Source organism: Neovison vison, chromosome 4 (assembly GCF_020171115.1).
Source record: "Neovison vison isolate M4711 chromosome 4, ASM_NN_V1, whole genome shotgun sequence".
NCBI lineage: Eukaryota > Metazoa > Chordata > Mammalia > Carnivora > Mustelidae > Neogale > Neogale vison.
In genome coordinates, this window is record NC_058094.1 from 146,509,493 (window position 1) to 146,528,849 (window position 19,357).

Consider the following 19,357-nt stretch of genomic DNA (forward strand, 5'->3'; position numbering starts at 1 on the left):
AAAGACATTACATTCTGCAGGATCCCCTTTATGCGACATTCTGAAGTAGACACAAGTAAAGGGGCAGATCAGTGGTTTCCAAGGGCTGGGGTGGGAAGAGGCTTGACCACATGGAGAATGAGAAATTTGGGAAGATTATGGAATTGTTCTGTATCTTGATTATGGTAGTGGTTATATAGCTACAGATTTTTCAGAACGGGGAGAACTATACACCGAAAAGGGTGAATTTTACTGTATGTAAATTATACCTCAGTTGTTAAGATATGAAAAAAATAACAGTGCAGATAAACCATTTTTAAGCCTGGTGTGAAAAAGGCTTTTTACAGTGGTTACACCTTTGCAAATACCATTCCCACCACTAGTTTGCTTAGTAACCTCCCTGCCTCCCTAAACATGGCCTTAAGTCTTAGCCCAGAGAAACCGATAATGAATTCTGAGTTCACAGAGCTAGCAGAATCTGAATTGAACAGGTTTTACACTAATCTTTAGAAAGCATCTTTAATCTTAAAGCTTTTCTAGAATCATGCACTTCATCACACAAGTACAGCCCTGTCTGAAAAGACAACAGAAATAGGGATGGGAATCTTCAATCATAAGTCACCTATTTCATGGAAGAATGATCGAAACTGGTAATAACCACCTCTTGCCAAAGACAGAAGAAATGGAAATGAGCCACTTGGAGGATCCCCTGCTCTCCAGCCACAGATTGCCTCTGTGGTACCCAGACAAGATCTTGTTCAAACTCCCTTCATCCACTTCTATAAGCCATTCATGGGCAAGACTAGGCATCAGATTAACCAGCCTCTGGACTGAGGCCCCACAAGTGACGTGCCCCTAGGTCCCCCATGAAAGTGCCCCTGGGGAACAAAGTCCCTTTTTAACAATTCTGGCTCTTTCTTCCTCTTTTTTTTTTTTTTTTTTGGAAATTCAACTAGCCAACACATAGTACATCATTAGTTTCAGGTCTAGAGTTCAATAATCATCAGTTGCGTATAACACTCAGTGCTCATCACATCACGTGCCCTCAATATCCATCACCCAGTTACCCCATCTCCTTGACACACACACACACACACACCCTCCAGCAACTCTGTTTCCTAGAGTGAAGAGTAATTCTGGTTCTTTAAAAAGAAAATGAATTAGTGGAAGCAAAGCTCTTGTGTCTGGAGTCATCCAATGTTGTTGTAATCATATTCTGTCAATTGTTTTTTTCCTGTATCCAGTTTTATTTCTCGAAACACTGTCCTCTCATCCATCTCTCTCTTTATGTTAGGACCCAGGAGCCAGCAGCTCTAGCTATCCTTTTTTCTCTTTGACAAAAACTTACTGGGGCACCTGGGTGGATCAGTGAGTTAAGCCTCTGCCTTCTGCTTGGGTTGTGCTCTCAGGGTCCTGGGATCGAGCCCCATATCTGGCTTTCTGCTCAGCGGGGAGCCTACTGCCCCCTCCCCTCTGCCTGCCTCTCTGCCTGCTTGTGATCTCTCTCTCTGTTAAATAAATAAATAAAAATTTAGAAAAACTTACTGATTTCTGATCACAAAATACAGGGAAGCGGCAAGGGCAATACCTAGAATCTCGTGGGTGTAGGTCTTACCAGCCTGCACATGACTATGAATACCCTTGTGCCACACCAGGCTCATACTCCTCCACAGGCACCTTCCTACATTCCAACAGCTGCAGTGTGTATAGTACATGACCACGCGAGAAGTTTCAAACAGATGTCCCACTTATAATACAGGGTTCACCTCCAATGACAGGTTTCCAGCTCACTTTTGCGGATACCAAAACTGAAAGAACTGGTTGTTCCTGTGCTGGATTTTCTAAGTAGATCATAGACAAATTATGCCTTCATGGATCTTAGAGATGTGTAAAGTAACTTTTTAACAGGCAAAGGGTTGATATCCAAGATCTATTAAGAACTTCTCAAACTCAACACCCAAAAGACAAATAAGTCAAAATGGGCAAATGACATGAACAGACAGTTCTCCAAAGAAGACATATAAATGGCTAACAGACACATGAAAAAGTGTTCATCACCATTAGCCATCAGGGAAATTAAAACCAAAACCACATTGAGATACCACCTTACACCAGTTAGTGTGGCAAAAATTAACAAGACAAGAAACAACAAATGTTGGAGAGTATGTGGAGAAAGGGGAACCCTCTTACACTGTTGGTGGGAATACAAGTTGGTACAACCACTCGGAAAACAGTATGGAGGTTCCTCAAAAAGTTAAAAAAATAAAGTTACGTTATGACCTAGCAATCACACAACTGGGTATTTACCCCAAAGATACAGATGTAGTAAAAAGGGCTATATGCACCCCAATGTTCATAGCAACAATGTCCACAATAGCTACAATGTGTAGAGTCAAAATGTCCTTCAATCGATGAATAGATAAAGAAGATGTGATCCATATATCTAATGGAATAATACTCAGCCATCAGAAAGGATGAATACCCAACTTCTGCATCAACATGAATGAGACTGGAGGAGATTATGCTGAGTGAAATAAGTCAAGCAGAGAAAGTCAATTACCATACAGTTTCACATATTTGTGGAACATAAGGAATAGCATGGATGACATTAGCAGAAGGAAGGGGAAAATGGAGGGGGGGGAACCGGAGCGGGAGACGAACCATGAGAGACTGTGGACTTCAAGAAACAAACTGAGTGTTTTACAGGGGAGGGTGGTGGGGGGATGTGTGAGCCTGGTGATGGGTATTAAGGAGGGCATGGATTGCATGGAGCACTGGGTGTTACATGCAAACAATGAATCATGGGACACTATATCAAAAACTAATGATGGGGGAGGGGGAGTCAAGATGGTGGAGAAATAGAAAGCTGAGACTACAGCAGGTAGCAGGAGATCAGCTAGATAGCTTATCAAACCATTGCAAACACCTACAAATCCAATAGGAGATTGGAGAGAAGAAGAACAGCAGTTCTAGAAACAGAAAATCAACCACTTTCTGAAAGGTAGGACTGGCAGAAAAGTGAATTCAAAGTGAAGGGAAGATAGACCACAGTGGGGTGGGGGGCGGGGAGGGGCCAGCTCCCAGCAAGAGGCAGAGCAACAGAGCACAAAATCAGGACTTTTAAAAGTCTGTTCTGCTGAGGGACAGCGCTCCAGAGGCTAAACTGGGGTGAAGCCCACGTGGGGCCAGCGTGGCCCTAGGTCCCGCAGGGTCACAGAAGGATCAGGGGTGTCTGATGTCGCAGAGCTTGCAGGTATTAGACCAGGGAAACCGGCTACAGAGACAGAGCTGAGGAGTGAGATCTCAGCTCGGGGTTACCTTGAACCAGTCGCAGGCTGGGTGAGCTCGGAGCGTGGCCAGAGGCCAGGGTGACAGGAGTGATTGGGCTCTTTCTCTGAGGGTGCACTGAGGAGTGGGGCCCCGAGCTCTCGGCTCCTCTAGGCTGGAGACTAGGAGGCCGCCATTTCCATTCCCGTCCTCTGGAACTCTACAGAAAGCATTCAGGGGACAAAAGCTCCCAAAAGCGAACCCAAGCAGATTAGTTAGCCCAGCCCCTGGTAATGGCAGTGCAATTCCACCTTGGGCAAAGACACTTGAGAATTACTAAAACAGACCCCTCCCCCAGAAGATCAACAAGAAATCCAGCCAAGACAAAGTTCACCTACCAAGGAGAGCAGCAGAATTCCAGTGGAGGAGAAAGCAAAGTACGGGACTCATGGCTTTCTCCCCTGATTCTTTAGTTTTGTGGTTAATTTAATTTTATTTTTTTTCTCTTTTGCTAAATTTTTTAAACTTTTACCCTTTTCCTTTCTAATGTTTTTTTAACTAGTTTATCTAATATATATATTTTTTCTTTTTTATATTTTTTCTTTATTTGTTTTCTTTTTCTTAATTTTTTTTTTCTGAACTTCTTTTTATCCCCTTTCTCCCTCCCATGACTTGGGGTCTCTTCTGATTTGGTTAAAGTGCATTTTCCTGGGGTCTTTGTCACCCTTTCAGTATTTTATTTGCTCCTTCATATACTCTTATCTGGACAAAATGACAAGGTGGAAAAACTCACCACAAAAAAAAGGAACAAGAGGCAGTACTGAAGGCTAGGGACCTAATCAATACAGACATTGGTAATATGTCAGATATAGAGTTCAGAATGATGATTCTCAAGGTTCTAGCTGGGCTCGAAAAAGGCATGGAAGATATTAGAGAAACCCTCTCTAGAGAGATAAAAGCCCTTTCTGGAGAAATAAAAGATCTAAAATCTAACCAAGTTGAAATAAAAAAAGCTATTAATGAGGTGCAATAAAAAATGGAGGCTCTTGGGGCACCTGGCTGGCTCAGTGGGTTAAAGCCTCTGCCTTCGGCTCAGGTCATGATCCCAGGGTCCTGAGATTGAGCCCCGCATAAGGCTCTCTGCTCAGCAGGGAACCTGCTTCCTCCTCTCTCTCTTCCTGCCTCTCTGCCTACTTCTGATCTCTGTCTGCCAAATAAATAAATAAAATCTTAAAAAAAAAAACCATAAAAAAAGTTCATGGAAACAAATGAAAATGAAAACACAACTGTTCAAAATCTTTGAGATACAGCAAAGGCAGTCCTGAGAGGAAAGTATATAGCAATACAAGCCTTTCTCAAGAAACAAGAAAAGTCTCAAGTACACAACCTAACACTACAACTAAAGGAGCTGGAGAAAGAACAACAAAGAAAGCCTATACCCAGCAGGAGAAGAGAAACAATAAAGATCAGAGCAGAAATCAATGAAATAGAAAGCAAAAGAACAGTAGAACAAATCAATGAAACTAGGACTGGTTCTTCGAAAGAATAAGATGTATAAACCCCTGGCCAGACTTATCCAAAAGAAAAGAGAAAGGACCCAAATTAATAAAATCATGAACCAAAGAGGAGAGATCACAACCAATACCAAAGAAATGCAAACAATTATAAGAAAATATTATGAGCAACTATGCACCAGCAAGTTAGACATTCTGGAAGAAATGGATGCATTTCTAGAGACATAAACTACCAAAACTGAATCAGGAAGAAATAGAAAACCTGAACAGACCCATAACCAGTAAGGAGATTGAAGCAGTCATCAAAAATCTCCCAACAAGAGCCCAGGACCAGAGGGCTTCTCAGGGAAATTCTACACAACAGTTAAAGAAGAATGAATACCTATTCTCTTGAAATTCTTCCAAATAATAGAAATGCAAGGAAAACTTCCAAACTCATTTTACGAGGCCACCATGACCTTGATCCCAATACCAGACAAAGACCCCATCAAAAAGGAGAATTACAGACCATTATCCCTGATGAACATGGATGCAAAAATTCTCACCAAAATACTACCCAATAGGATCCAACAGTACATTAAAAGGATTATTCACCATGACCAAATGGGATTTATTTCTGGGCTGCTAGGTTGGTTCAACATCCACAAATCAATCAATGTGATGTAGTACATTAATAAAAGAAATGAATAAGAACCATATGATAACACCATATGATAGATACGGAAAAAGCACTTGATAAAGTACAGCATCCTTTCTTGATCAAAACTCTTCACAGTGTAGGGATAGAGGGTATATACCTCAATATCATCAAAGCCATCTATGGAAAACCCACAGCAAATATCATTCTCAATGGGGACAAACTGAGAGCTTTCCGCCTAAGATCAGGAGCACAACAGGGCTGTCCACTGTCACCACTGCTATTCAACAGAATACTAGAAGTCCTAGTCTCAGCAATCGGACAGCAAAAAGAAATAAGAGGTATCCAAATTGGCAAAGAAGTAGTTAAACTCTCACTCTTTGCAGAAGATATGATACTTTATGTGGAAAACCCAAAAGACTTCAAAATGACTAGAACTCCTACAGGAATTCAGTGAAGTGTCAGGATATAAAATCAATGCGCAGAAATAAGTTGGCATTTCTATATACCAACAGCAAGACAGAAGAAAGAGAAATTAAGGAGTCAATGCAATTTACAATTGCACTCGAAACCATAAAATACCTAGGAATAAACCTAACCAAAGAGGCAAAGAATCTGTACTCAGAAAACTATAAATATTCATGAAAGAAATTGAGGAAGACACAAAGAAATGGAAAAATGGTCCATGTTCATGGATTGGAAGGATAAATTTCATGAAAATGTCTACACTACCTAGAGAAATCTACACATCTTCTTTCTAAAGATTTTATTTATTTACTTGACAGAGAGATACACAGCAAGAGAGGGAACACAAGGGGGGGGTGGGGTTGGGGGAGAGAAGCAGGCTTCTTGCTGAGCAGGGAGCCAGATATGGGGCTCGATCCCAGGCTCCTGAGATCATGCCCTGAGCCGAAGGCAGATATTTAACAGCTGAGCCACCCAGGTGCCCCTAGAGCAAACTACACATTTAATCCAAACCCTATCAAAATGCTATTATCCTTTTCCCACAGAAATGGAACAAATAATTGTAAAATTTATATGGAACCAGAAAAGACCCCGAATAGCCAGAGGAATGTTGAAAAAGAAAACCAATACTGGCCACATCACAATTCCAGACTTTAAGCTCTATTACAAAGCTGTCATCATCAAGACAGTATGGTACTCACTCAAAAACAGACAAATAGATCAATGGAACAGAAGAGAGAGCCCAGAAATGGGCCCTCAACTCTATGGTCAACTAGTCTTTGACAAGGCAGGAAAGAATGTCCAATGGAAGAAAGACAGTCTCTTCAACAAATAGTGTTGGGAAAACTGGACAGCCACATGCAGAAGAATGAAACTGGACCATTTCTTTCACCACACACAAAAATAGACTCAAAATGGATGATAGACCTCCATCTGAGACAAGTATCCATCAAAATCCTTGAGGAGAACACTGGCAGCAACATCTTCGACCTCAGCCATAGTAACCTCTTCCTAGAAACATCGCCAAAGGCAAGGGAAGCAAGGGCAAAAATGAACTATTGGGACTTCATCAAGATCAAAAGCTTGAGCACAGCAAAGGAAATGGTCAATGAAACCAAAGACAACTGACAGAATGGGAGAAGATATTTGCAAATGACATATCAGATAAAGGGCTAGTATCCAAAAACTGTAAAGAATTTATCAAACTCAACACCCAAAGAACAAAGAATCTAATCAAGAAAGGGGCAGAAGATAATGAACAGACATTTCTGCAAAGAAGACATCCAAATGGCCAACAGACACATGAAAAAGTGCTTAACAGCACTTGGCATCAGGGAAATCCAAATCAAAACCATAATGAGGTATCCCCTCACATCAGTCAGAATGTCTGAAATTAACAAGTTAGGAAATAACAGATGTTGGTGAGGATGTAGGGAAAGGGGAACCCTCCTACACTGTTAGTGGGAATGCAAGCTGGTATAGCCACTGGAAAACAGTATGGAGTTCCCTCAAAAAGTTGAAAACAGAGCTACCCTGTGACCCAGCAATTGCACTACTGGATATTTACCCCAAAGATACAAATGTAGTGATCCAAAGGGACATGTGCACCTGAATGTTTATAGCACTGATGTCTACAATAGCCAAACAATGGAAAGGACCTAGGTATCCATCAACAGATGAATGGATAAAGAAGAGGTGGTATATATATATACAATGGAATACTATGCAGCCATCAAAAGAAATGAAATCTTGCCATTTGCAATGATGTAAATGGAACTAGAGGGTATTATGCTGAGGGAAATAAGTCAATCAGAGAAAGAGACAATTCTCTTATGATCCCTCTGATATGAGGAATTTGAGAGGCAGGGTGGGGGGTCATGGCGGGGAGGGAAAAAAAATGAAACAAGATAGGACCGGGAAGGGATAAACCATAAGAGACTTCTAAGCTCAGGAAACAAATTGAGGGTTGTTGGGGTGGGGGTAGGGGGTAGGGATAGGTGGTTGGGTGACAGACATTGGGGAGGGTACGTGCTATGGTGAGTGCTATGAATTATGTAAGCCTGATGAATCACAGATCTGTACCCCTGAAACAAATAATACAAATAAAAAAATTTCTTATATGTTAGTAAGGAAACCAAAAACTAATGATGTACTGTACAGTGACTAACATAATATAATAAAAAAACATAAAAAAATAAAAGAAGGCCTTAATTAGTATTGACTTAAGTCCTTTTTGTGTCTCAGCCATCTAAGACCCCACACCTCTGGTACCTGGACGGTAGCCCTCAGGTTCCCCACCTCCCAGGTGGTGATGAGAGGAAGGGCAGGTCAGGCCAAGCAAGAGGAATAAATAATCTTTAACATGTTCACACTGGGAATCCTTGGGTATTAAGGATCTCTGTATATTGGTTAAATTCCTTCTCCATGTTCTTTTCGGTTTGTTTCTGTAACCTCATGAGCTGTTTCAATGGATCTTTGCCTTCTCCGTCCTCTTCCCCTCCAGGATGGTACCTCCAGCTAATGTTGTGAGCCAGGCATCCCAGGTGGACAAACTTTCACTAAGGAGGAGACACACAGCCTTGAGGGTAGCAGGAACTACCAATTGCTTTTTCTTGTCAGAGGGTGATGGGGTCAGGGCAGCCTGGCCTCACTTAGTCTGGTGGGCAGCACCAGTTGGTGTTCATACACTTGCTGAGGAAGGCCAGAGATTTTAACTTGTTTCTGTAGAAATTGCCAGAAACATTCATTGCCCTAACAGTGCCCCATCGCCACCTTCCAGCCCAGCAGTAACTGCTTGGCAATGATGGGCCATGATGGGTTCCTGGAGGTCATAGGGCACCAGACTCGCCTTTCTTGCCATTTTGTGCAGATGCTTGGGGAAACCTTTTTTTCTTTTTCATTCAACAAACATTTACTGAGCATCTACTACTTTTCTTATACAAATTCGTGCACTGAAAATACGCCTGTGAGATTCATGGGCCTTACTATCATAGTGAAAGAGACAGAAAATTAATATACAAACTGGTAATAATAAGTCTGATATGGATCAGTACTACCCAAGAAAATAAGGTAAGGCAGGGAGACAGAGAGAAACAGCGGGCTGCTGTTCAGATAAGGCCTCAGGAAGGCCTCGATGCTGAGCGGACACTGAGTGGGCACTTGAATGCCGAGCAGCAGGTCGGGGGGGTGGGCAAAGATGGAACACATGCAAAGGGAGGGCTCGATGTGTTGCAGGAATGTTAAGTTGGATCGGGAGGCAGAAGGGGGCAAGGGTGAGATCGAACAGGGTTTCAAGAAGGCTTTTGAATTTTATTCTAAGTATTTTGGAGGCCACTGGATGAGCTCATGCAGGGGAATATTTTAGAAGGCCAACACGGCTTCAGTATGCAGAACGGACTGCAGGCGGAAGCAAGACCCCAGTCTAGAGGCTACCGCGGTCGCCCAGACGGGAGCTGCTGGTGTCCGAGGTGAGGCAGGTGGCGAGAAGGGGCCGGATTCAGAATGTGGTTTGAAGAGAGGCTGATGGACTGGATACAAGGTGTGAGTGAAAGAGAACAGGCAGAGGGGACCTGAGGTTTTCTTGTGTATTTTTCATTAGAAGATGTGCCGTCAGTGCTATGCACTGGAGATGTGAAAATGAACAAGACACAATTAAGGGCCTCAGAGAACTCCTCGTGTGCAGCTCCAGAGCTCTCGACTTCTAGAAGAAAGTGCGGGGTGCTGTGGGGTGGGCACGCAAGGGAACAGACTGTCCTGTGTTTGGGACATAGAGATGGTAATAGAGATGGGACATAGAGACACAGAAAGTACAGAAGAGTATTCCAGCAAGTGGGATCAGCAAGAGATGTATCTGGGGGAGTAGAAGAAGAGAAGGCTAGGAGAGCAGGTTGGGGAGAACTTCACCCAAAAGACCTAAAAGTGGGGAAGCTTTGAAGCAGGAGAGTGATCAGGGTGATCCTCGTCCAGATCCAACAGGTGAGTTACCGCTGATATCGACGAAGAAATTACACATGATTTAAAACTAACTCGATCGGTTTTGCTTCCATCAGATTCTTTTATGAAGAAATGAAATTTCCTGTTCTCTCGTTGGTATTGGCAAACAGAAGCACGGTCACTCTTCGGGCAGAGAAATGCTATTAGTCTTGCTGTTCATGAATATTTATCGAACATCTACTCTGTGCCAAGCACTGTGTCAACTGCTGGGAATTCAGCATGTACGAGATGACATTCCTGCCCTTACAGAGCTTGTTATAGGAGGTAGATACAGAACCAATGATTTCGAATGTGATGTATCATCAAAAGAAACTTAAGAAAAGCAAAAGGTGTTACAGAAGCATTTAACGGGGCGCTAACCTCATTTAGGAGTTCAGGGACGCTCCCCGAGGAAAGAGTCTTGAAGTGAAGACTAGATTGATTAAAATTTTAGTAGCAGCAGCAATGTCATCCCCTATTTCTTCAGTAATGAGCCTTTTTTTTCAAGTGGTTGCTTCTCTTCTGCTTTGTGAACCATGCCCAGCTCTCACCTACCTTGAAGAGAGGAAAAAACCCCAAATCTCTCATTTTCACATGCCCCAAACTAAACCTGTCATTATGTTCCAGAGTGAGCCACACAATTCGGGCTTCCCTGCACTCACATTCACAGGCTCATTCCCGTGTTCAGGTTCTGGGCTGTGGGCATGGCACCGGAGGGGACTCGAGAGAGACCACTGCAATCGAAACCCAGCCTGTGAGCTGTCGTGTGAGCTGTCATGTGACGGGAGAGGAAACCATGATGAGTTTCCTCGTCTGAAGGACGCACAGAGGCCCGCGGAGTCCGTTCAGCAGGTGCTGGAGACTCACTGGAGGGTTCGAGCCTGACCTCGTAATGTCAGGATTCATGAACACGGGAGGCAGGAAAGACTATGAAAATCTAGAGCTGAGGCAGCGCAGATTTACATCTCAGCTTTACCACTGACTAGCTGCGAAGCTTTGGGCAAACCACTCAACTTTTCTGAGCCCAAACGACACATTATCTACCTCAGACATCTGTTATGAAAATTAAAATTGCCCACACTTTTGTAAAAGTTAAGTGAGCACCTACCACAGTTTCGGGCACTTAGCAAGCACTTGTAAATAATCAAGACTACAAATGGCTCACAGACACATGAGAAAATGTTCATCATCACTACCATTAGGGAGATTCAAATCAAAGCCACATTGAGATATCACCTTACACCAGTTAGAATGGCCCAAATCAACATGATGGTAAACAAGTGTTGGAGAGGATGTGGAGAAAGGGGAACCCTCTTACACTGTTGGTGGGAATGCAAGTTGGTGCAGTCACTTTGGAAAACAGTGTGAAGATTCCTTAAGAAATAAAAAATAGAGCTACCCTATGACCCTGTAATTGCACTGCTGGGTATTTACCTCAAAGATACAGATGCAGTGAAAAGAAGGGCCATCTGTACCATCAGCAATGGCCACAGTCACCGAACTGTGGAAAGAGCCAAGATGCCCTTCAACGGACAAATGGATAAAGAAGATGTGGTCCATATACACTATGGAGTATTATGCCTCCATAAGAAAGGATGGATACCCAACTTTTGTATCAACATGGATGGGACTGGAGGAGATTATGCTGAGTGAAATAAGTCAAGCAGAGAAAGTCATATGGTTTCACTTACTTGTGGAGCATAAGGAATAAAGTGGAGGACATTAAGTGAGTTGGGGGAAATTGGAGGGGGAGACAAACCATGAGAGACTGTGGATTCTGAGAAACTAACTGAGGGTTGTGGAGGGGATGGGGGGTGGGAGGTTGGGTGAGTCTGGTGGTGGGTATTATGGAGGGCACGGATTGCATGGACCACTGGGTGTGGTGCATAAACAATGAATAATCTTGGAATACTGAAAAAAAATTACGAGATAAATCATGACAATGGTAAAACAAAACAAAGCAAAACCAACACCACTAAAATTTGCTTAGCACTTACTCTTACTGCTAAGGGCTGTATCACAACAAACCACCTGAGAAAGGACCAGAGCCCAGGAGAGCTCCAGATAAAAAGAGCTGTCACAGAGGCAAGCAGAAGCTGGGCCAACTTATTGGCACCATGTGCACCTGGCCTGGCTGGGGTCACATCATGCCTTTCTCTGAACTTAGGACCCCAAGGGTTGCTGTAACCTTAGCTCTAATTGCATGTCCCTGGATATTACACCCTTTTCCCCCACCCTCATCAGGCAGCTGATGATGACAAAGACCTTAACTCCCTACCCATGGGGTTGTGAAAGTCTCCTCCTGCATCTCCCCTGCTTTGTTCATCAAGAACAAAGGATGATACTATTTGAAACTTTCAGAGCCCTCATCCATGTTCAAGCTATAGTTCCCAACAGAGTACGGGGGGCAAGGGGTGGTATGGTGCAGGCTGTGGGTGGTGGGGCTTGACATCTTTATGGGGACCAGCTGAAGACACAAGGTGGTCTGGGGTGGGAGGAGGGTGGGGAGGGGAGCTGTGAGAGGCAGTGAGTCTGCCTCACCTTAAAAAGGATAGTTTGGGCTGCGTTTTGATAAACGCTGCCTGTGAATTCTTATCTCTGCAGATAGAGTCTCAGACCTTCCTAGAAACAAGCCAATGGGTATCAATTTCTGTAGCACTTAGGGATCATATGTAATGTCTGATTTCAAGTGGGTTTAATTTCATTTTAGCAAAAAATAAGGCTTTTTACTGAAGTCACTTCTCCAAAAATAAAACGGAACTGAGGGAAAATACGAGAAGCTCCATTCGACTACTGCTGCAGATGATATGGTTCATCTGGGTGCTGGATTCTTACAGGTCTGTGCACCTACAGAAAAACCCACCTGTGCTAGCGAGCCCTGCTGAGCACTGGTGTAGTGGCCTAAATGAGGGGCGGCCGACGGGCAGGGGAGCCAAAGCCGGCTTGGGGAAAGGATATTGGCCATTGGGTGCAGAGGGGCTGTTGGTGTATTGTTGGCAGCAGTGCAGACTCTGGCCCAAAGGCCAAATTTGTGCAGCAGGACTCCTCCCTCACCCTGCCTGGAACAATACAGATCTGCTAAAGGAGGAGGAGCTGGTTCTTGGGCTGCACGTGCATTTGTAGGCTAAATGCTGGGCCCCTTGTTGTGTCACGGGGTAGACCCCTCAGCCTCAGTACCATCTCCTCAGAGGCCTCTCTCACCACCCTGTCCAAAGTGGTTCTTTCCTGGTTCAGCTCCTTGGTTTCCTTCACAGAATTTACTACAACTTGTGTGTGTGTCTCTCTTCCTAGAATATAAATTCTCCCAGGCACGGCCTGTGATCTGCCTTGTTCCTGGTTGCAACTTCTGTCTCTGACCGTGCTGGGCACGTACACCTATGCATTCAATAAATATCAACTGAATGAAAAATAAGTAGATCAGTCAGAGGTTACTCCTTCCCCTTTCTTGAGAGTGGAACAGGAGCCAACCTTAATAATTTACAGAAATGTGGAGAAATCTAATATATTTGTAATAAATGCATGTATGAATTGTAGGGGAGCAAAATTTGCCACCCCAAAATGTGTCTCTCTGGCATGAAGATTATTTTAGGCTGATTATTATTATTTTTTTAAGATTTTATTTATTTGACAGAGAGAGAGATCACAAATAGGCAGAGAGAGGGAGAGAGAGAAAGAAAGAGAGAGAGAGAGAGGAAAGCAAGCTCCCTGCTGAGCAGAGAGCCCGATGCGGGGCTCGGTCCCAGGACCCTGGGATCATGACCTGAGCCGAAGGCAGAGGCTTTAACCTACTGAGCCTACCCAGGCGCCCCATAGGCTGATTATTTTTAAGAAACAAAGACTCAAGAAGTTTTTCTTTTTACCTCCCCCTAAACTGCCCAGAAACATTTAGATGGGGGTGCCTGCAACCAGAAAGAGGGCTATCACCAGAGAAAACTCTGTTTCATATCAGAAAGACTTGTCTGCATAGCATGACGAACATCGGCTCTTCCCATCTTCCTGTGAAATGTCTTCCTCTCCTCTGAAGTCCCAAACCGCTACCCTCTTCTCCTTAGCTCAGGCACCATATAAGCCCCATCTGCCCAGCTGCATGTGGGTATCATATTCTTATGGGGACCCCCTCTACATATGTGGTTACGTTTGTCTTTCTCCTATTAAGCTCTCTCATGTCAATTTGATAAGACTGCCAGAAGAATCTAGCAGGGTAGAGGAAAAACTTTCCATCCCTGACAGTTGGCAGAGTTGGCAGGATTTACTTCTTTGTCTGGATACCACTGGCTCCAAGGCTATTATAGCTGAGAGGCCCTGACACCTCTGACAAGTGCCAGAAGAAGGTAAGAATTCTTACCATGAGGGTTTCCCAGATCTTTGCCTGTTAAGGTCTCTGTTGGAAGCAAACATGATGAGAATCCCCCCCCGCCCCCCCCAATTTAGTTTAGCAGGATACAATATTTGTGGAAATAATTGCTTAGGTATAGCCACTGTGGTTAAAAAAGAAAAAAGTTGGTAATGAGTACTCCTGGATTTTTTTTTTTTTTATCCTTTTCTTCCCAGTGATGGTCACTGTTTTTCTTTGTCTCTGTCTTTTGTGTAGTTTGTTATAAGGAGGGAAAAGCATAGGGTGGAAGGCAGGCAAAGGCTCCCCAAGCCTGCTGCTCAAGCTGGCCTCACAGACAGGTGAGTTCATGGTCACCAGACCAGCATCTGTTGAAACAAACTTTGCTGTGAGTTCCCTGTTTAAAAACTGGATGAGACTTTTTCTTTCATCTCCTTCTACGTCCTGAGAACTTGGCTCTGGGACTAGTGAGAATATTCTCTCTGTTCTCTACCATCGGGAAGGTACACTGACTGGTGCACCTTGGTGGCCAGGGGAAGAGCCCGGGGTTTGGTGGCACAGAGTCCCAAGCGGCACTCTACTTGTCCAGCCATGCCTGCGCTCAGGGGAGCTTGCGATAAAGGGCCCCAGTCCTCAGAAAGCTTTTGTATCTTCTCCCTTATCTTCTCTGTTAGTGCTAGGAAAGGCTCATTTCAGTAGAACTTGCCTGGTGTCTGAGATTAGCAGGTTTGTGACTGGAGGCGTCTCACGTTCTTGCGGGAAACCAGGGACACGGTTTTCACTACACCATCCTTTCTGCCTGTGCAATGAAGGCTTTTGCTTTCCTAGACAATCTCTGGGAGTGACTGGCTGGATCTCGTGAAGGCTGCGTAGTTTGCATTCTCTTTTGGGATGCTTTTTGTATCTTTGGCCAAGCCATAAAAAAGCTTATTAGTTGGAGTCGCTGTTGAGATTAATAGGTCCCACTTGTTGATGGCCAGAGGATGGATTTTTTGAATTGAAAACTTCTATATTTGAGAAACTTTGGAGAGCTCTCTTCCTAAACTATTGCCTTATTGGCACGTGTGGAAAAGACCAAATTAAAAAGTGGATACAAAGAATTAAAATGGCTTAGCCTTAGAGATTCCTTTTTACAAGATGAGAGAACAGAAATTAGAATAAAAATTAAAGCTCCGCATTCAATGTAAATTCCTCCTTCTTAAAACTGAAAGAATTAAGTATGCCACCTTATAGTACATCTGCCCATTTTATGTCTCAAAACTGCTGTTCCAGAACCTGTAGGTACAAAAAAACAAAAAATGCACAATCCTACTAAGCTTATTCTGTGTCCTAATAGCTTGGTGTGGCTTTCTCTCTGCCTGAAATCTACCGGCTCTTGGTTCTTTTGACTCTTGGGGAGTGGCTCTGGATCTTGAGAAGGTAGGATCCTTTGCATTCTCTTTGAATACATCTCTTGATGCATGAAGTTGTTCCGTATTGCCCAAATATTTACTATTTGTCCCAGCTAAATACTGACAAGATATTTAAAAGAATTTTTTGGGGGGAGAAGGGGAAGCAGTTCTGTGGTTAAAAGTTGTTTGGAAGTTGGAAGCTGATATTCAAAGCCAGAGAGGATTTTCTAAGTTCTCTTCCCCAAAGCTGAAAGGAAACCATGTGCTCACAGGGCGTGAACCAAATGGAGATGATGTGTCTAGATAAGTGGATCGCCCTTTGATATCATTTAGGCTGTAATTCTTTGGGGCGAGGGGGTGGGTGGGTGGTGATTGAGAGCAACTATTCTTGTAAGTCTTTGCAAAACTAACAACGAAAACAAAAACGTAGCTCTAGAAGCAACCCAAAGTTCATTTAATGCTTTTCACTGATCTTAAAACTTCCTCTATTTATTTCAAAAGGCTTGTGAATTATGGGCCTTAGGAAACCAAAGTTCTTCTTGGAGGAACTTTCATTCTTTCTCTGTCCCTTAAAGAGGTAAACCTTACGATATCTTTGAAACACAAACACCCCAGGAGGTATCTAAAATAATGCCCATATTCACCTAAAACTAAAGGGAAAAAAGAAAAGAGAAGAAAAGAAAGGAAAAAGAAAAGAAAGGAAAAGAAAAGAGAGGCCTTTTAAAAAATACATACTTCTGCACAGTTTTGGCAAGATCACTTGTCAAGGACAAGTACAAATTAGGCACAAATCAGGCATCTTCATTAATATGAATAGAAAAAAGCTTTAGCCATCTGAGTGGGTAAACTTCTAAACTAGTGAGTTTTCTGTTATTGTATCTGATTTGTTGCTAAATTTTTAAAATTAAAAGCTACAAGCTCCGTTTGTGTGTTTATGTACGTCTATGTATGTATAATATAGATGTGGTATTTTTCTACCTCTGGATGGCACTGCCAAAATTAATTCATAAAAGAGCTCCATTTAATGATTGGCTTAATATGAAGTGCTTATAAATTTAGCATTTCTAAATCTCGGGAATATGAGAAATTAACCCAAATGTTTTTCAAGTTTATGTGATCTAGGGTATTTTCAGTTAAGTTTGCTGGTTTAATTAATACTGACATGCCTTCAGAGTTATCCATATTAAGTACAGTACTTATATTCCACTAAAAGTCAAATAAATTCATGTTATTTTTGTTACAAAATTTGTCAGCAAAAAACCAACCAAACAAAAAACATTCGAAAGAAAATCTCAAGATGACAGCTAAGTGCTTTAATATCTCATGAAATTTTCATGAGTAATTTAAGTATGATTGTTAAGAACAAAGGAATTAAGTCGAAGTGAGTGAAATAAGAGTTTTTAGGTGAACTTTTTTGCAATGATTGCTTTATGAAATGTTTACTTAGTTTCCCAAATCTCTTTAGTAACTTTCATCTTGAGAATTTTGCTAAGTTAAATGAAATGATGAGACTTCACTGTCTAAATCATTTCCAAATAAAATAAAACACTGAAACATTAATTGCTAAACAAGTCTAAGTTTACCTATTTTTGTCTTCTTGTTGCGGGGAAACTAACGATGTTTGGGTGTGTTAGCAAACACGTCTCATGCCACACCGGAAGACTGTATTACTGAAGAGGGGCATAGGCCTGTGTTCTGTGCGGTCTCTGGGATGGTTTTCTTACATTGCAGGATGGGGCCTTCATTTCCTGGACAGTTTTTCATGTGGTTTAGGCTCTGCTTTCTCAGGTTGCTGGTCATGTTGGATCAGGATCCACCCTAATCATCTCATCAGAACAAGATCCCATTGGCAAAGACTGACTTTCCATGTGAGGTCTTCACGCACAGGTCCCCAACTGTGTCTACCATGTGCCCTGAAGTGTCCAAACCCTGAGAATGATCAAGGGAGCCTGCCTGTGGGTTCAGAAAACCTGGCTCATGTGCTCGCTCTCACCACACCTCACGCCCTCATTTTTCCAGCCCCTAGAGGTCCTCATCTGTGGCCTGAGAAGCCCTGAAGTGTTCACATCCTGGACCAATCTATGGGAGCCTGCCTGTGGGTTGGGAGGAGCTGGTTCATGTGCACTCTGTTTCTTACCACACCTGCCCTCTTGTTTCTAGCACCTCTGGGTCTTTTCCCAGGTGTATGGGAAAGAGAGGAAAACAGAGGAGAACAGTGACCAAGCATCTCTCCAGCACAAGGTAGGTGAGAGTTGGAGACTCACCAGTGAAGAAAGTTACTCAACCCACTGTGATCTAGTCCCTTTGTGGTCACCAAAAGGATGCTACTGGGTGAACTGTGGAGTCCCCAGGCCCTGGGGCCTCAACCTAGCCAGACCCAAAGTAGTTGCCAAAAGTTCTAGGTTTTCTCATGAGAAGGAATTCAAGGACAGGTATGCAGCAGAAGGATGAGTAACAGAAGCAGAAATTTTCCTATTCTTTGACTTGGTTGTGTCTTTTGGCTCAAGACTCAGCAATAGGTAAACCCAGTTTTGCATAATATTAGTACTCACTAGAAATTAAGCTTTCTTTCTTTCTTTTCTTTTATCTCTACATCCAATGTGGGGCTCAAATTCATGGCCCCCAGATCAAGAGTCACAAGTTCTACCAACTGAGCCAGGCAGGAGCCCCTAGTAATTAAGTTTTCTAAGGATTAAGAATTCCAAGCTTCCTACAAGTTAAGAATTCTAATTAATATATATAATTAAAGCTACTAGAAATACTAAGGGAAACATCTTGAGAGAGAACTTTACATCCATTTTGACCACAGTCTGTACTGTGACTCATGAAGTTCTTTCCAGCTTAACTTTTAACTCATGCAAAGTATCCTGTGATGGGAACTAAAAGTACCCCCTCAAGCAATGATGACTGTCCTGATGCTATCAAGACCCAGTGTGATTGACCCTGAGACAGTAATGGATTTGACCTTTACTGCCCACCTGCATGTACCCACAAACCTTTGTCTGACATTTTCTTAAAATAAATCTAAAAGTATTTTCAGCACTTTGGAGACAGTCTTTGAGATGCTAGTCTGCTGTCTTCTCGATGCTGTCCTCACTAAAATAAATTCCTTTCTTGTTTTACCACCACTCATCTCTCTGCTTTTGGATTTGGTCAGTGGCAAGTGGCTGAATCTGGTCTGTTTGGGACCCTTGGAGCTAGGTGCTCTTGCATACTTGGGCCCTGATTACAATCTCTGTATGCAAGGAAAGTAAAATGTGTGTTGAGGAAAAAGGAAGTTGTAGGAGTTTGTGGTAAAGCAATCTTTGGAAAGGAATTTTTTTGCATTGTCAGGGCTGACTAAGACTGGAATGAATTTAATTAAGTGAATGAATTTTAATATCAAGAGTCAGCTAGGTACAAAATTAAAATTTGGTTTATCTCTGTTAAAAGGACAAACAATCTATTGGATTATTGGTATGTTCTTGATAATAGATTGCAAAGTGTTCTTCATTCCCCTTAAAGTAATTTGCCTAGAAAAGAAAAAATTCTGTGTTTTATCAACATAATGTCCTATATGTCTTGTTGCCTTAATCTGGTCTTTTATTTACTGAAGAAAATTGAATCTTCTCAACATTAAAAGAGCTAAGTTTGCTAACAACTACGCAAACATCTCTATTTGCCTTTTAAAACTTTTATTGTCACTTTCATTAAGTAAACAATTAAGTATTATTTCATAATGATCTGTGATCTGTTGGAGAGGAAGAATTTCTTATGTCCTTCAAGGTCCTTCTAGCTAGACTAAGAATCACACTGACAT

At 42.6% G+C, this 19,357-nt stretch overlaps 1 protein-coding gene across 4 annotated transcripts in view; it reads right to left on the bottom strand.

Moving 5' to 3' along the window:
- MAGI2 (membrane associated guanylate kinase, WW and PDZ domain containing 2) overlaps nt 1–19,357 on the bottom strand; it is a 1,353,147-nt gene that overhangs the window by 17,926 nt on the left and 1,315,864 nt on the right. The window lies entirely within an intron of this gene.